Source organism: Myotis brandtii, unplaced genomic scaffold (assembly GCF_000412655.1).
Source record: "Myotis brandtii unplaced genomic scaffold, ASM41265v1 scaffold274, whole genome shotgun sequence".
In the NCBI taxonomy this organism is placed as follows: Eukaryota; Metazoa; Chordata; class Mammalia; order Chiroptera; family Vespertilionidae; genus Myotis; species Myotis brandtii.
In genome coordinates this window covers 397,592-399,940 of record NW_005360425.1, presented here as the reverse complement: position 1 = coordinate 399,940, position 2,349 = coordinate 397,592, and positions in this window count along the sequence as shown.

The following is a 2,349-nucleotide window of genomic DNA, read 5'->3' as shown; positions in this document are numbered from 1 at the left end:
GTTCAGGTCTGAGAGGTCCCTTTCCTGTTCTTATCACACAGACAACTCCAACTTCAAAGCCAGTGATGGAGGACTTCTCACACATCAAATCCCCTCATGCTTCCAGTCTCTCTGGCTCTCTTTCTCCAGGAAGGGTCTTGTCCCTTTTAAGGGCTCCTATGATTACATCAGGCTTTCTGAGGATAACCTTCCTTCCTTAGCCAACTGTGCCACAGAACATAACCAGATTATGGAATTGCTTAAGGAACTGAAGGAATTATACAAGGTGTGGGTCTTTAAAGATCATTTGAGGATTCTGCCCACCACACTTGGACTCCCTCCTCTCCCCAACTCTACTGCAACTTCACTACCCTAGCCCTCTTGTCTTTTAGATCTCAGTTCAGGTATCACTATTTAATAACAATGGTAGTTTACTTTTACTGAGTTATTTCTAAAATCCGTGAACTACGCATTACCCATAGTATTGCATTTACTTTTCACAACCATATAAAATATTCTTTTTATTCTTTGCATTTAGACTTCCCTGTGTCTAATGCTCTTCCACATAATTTTTGTGTTCATTCCTTTACTCCTTTCTCCATCCAAATGTCACCTCCTCAAAAAAGCCTTCCCTAATTACCCTATTTAAAAATAGCTCAGCCCTGGCCAGTGTGGCTCAGTTGGTTGGGCATTGCCCTGTGCACCAAAAGTTTGCTGGTTCGATTCCCGGTCAGGACACATGCCCAGGTTGCAGGCTCGATCCCCAGTAGGGGGCGTGCAGGAAGCAGCTGATTGATGTTCTGCTCTCACATAGGTGTTTTTCTTTCTCCCTCTCCCTTCCTCTCTCTCTAGAAATCAATACAAATATTTTTTAAAAATAAAAATAGCTATAGTAAAATGCAAGGTAATAAACTCAAAAGGAATTATGGAATTAGAAAAAAAAATCACCATTTTGTAACCATTGCAATTGATTCAGGCAAGAATCATCAATGGATGCTAAAACTAATGGGTAGAAGTTTGTTGAGAAACAGGATAATAACATAGGGTCAAATTGTCTCCTCACAAAATACTTATTAATAATAAAGGGCATAATAGTGGCTTTATGATGGAAAAGGCTGGCAAACACCACTTTAACTAAAGGATCAGAGTTAATATCACCAATAATGAGATAAAGCTACCGTAAAGCTAAGACGATGCTGTGGTTTTCCTGTCTTCCCAGGTACGCCCAAATTGAGGGATCACTCTACAAAATAGCCTGTACTCTTCAAAAATGTCAAGACAAAAGAAAAGCTGAACAACTATTTCTGATTCGAGATGTGACAACTAAAGGGAACGTGTGATCCTGGATTGGATCCTGGACCAGAAAGAAAGCTTTTTTAGGTATAAAGAACATTATTGGCATAGCTATTAAAATTTTAATAAGGTCTCTGCAGAATAGATAATAGCACGAAGTTAATTTCCTGATTTTGCTGATTGTACTGTGGCTGTGTAAAGGAAACGTCCTTGCTCTCAGAAAACACACATTGAAGTATTTAGGAAGGAAGGGGCATCATAGCAACTTATTGTCAAATGCTCCCAAAAATAAATAATCATTTATTGGCCTACTCTTCATCTCTTACTCTGTTTTACTTTTCTACATGGCCCTGACCACTACTAGTTATTTCATGTATTTTATTTAACTTTCACAATGACCATTTGAAGTGGGCCCTGTTGTTAGTCTTTGCCATGACAATTCCCTCTGCTTGGCATGCTCTCCAGGCATCTGCATGTTATTCCCTCACTTTTTCTGGTCTCCATTCAGATGTCTCTGATGGTAGTAGCAATGGTCATTTCTTCCCTCACTAGACTGCAAATCCCCTGAAAGCAGGGACTTTGTTTTGTTCACTGCTGACCCTTATCTCCTTCTATGGTCCTTGGCACAACATAGGTCTGCAATAAATATTGTGGAAAGAAACAAATCCATGTTAGAGAAGACACTTAAGAAAGATTGTATGTTTTGAATCCAGGAAAATGCTTCTAGAATTATTACTAACTACTATGTTCTACTGGCTCTGTTGTTTTAGGAAGCCCCCTGACCTCTGTGTACTCCATGCCCCCCACCCTTGAGGAGGCTGAACTTTGTAACTCACTGCTAATCTACACTAATAAAAGAGAAACATGGTAATTGGCGTACGACCGCTACCCTTCCCATTGGCTAATCAGGGAGATATGTAAATTAACTGACAGCCAAGATGGCGGCCGGCAGCCAGGCAGCTTAAAGCGAACATGAGGCTTGCTTCCTTCATTGAAGGAGGAAGCCAACGTTCCCCGCCTGCGCCTGCGCTGCCGGCCTCTGAGCTGGCAGTTTGAAACTTTGTAACACTTTCAGCC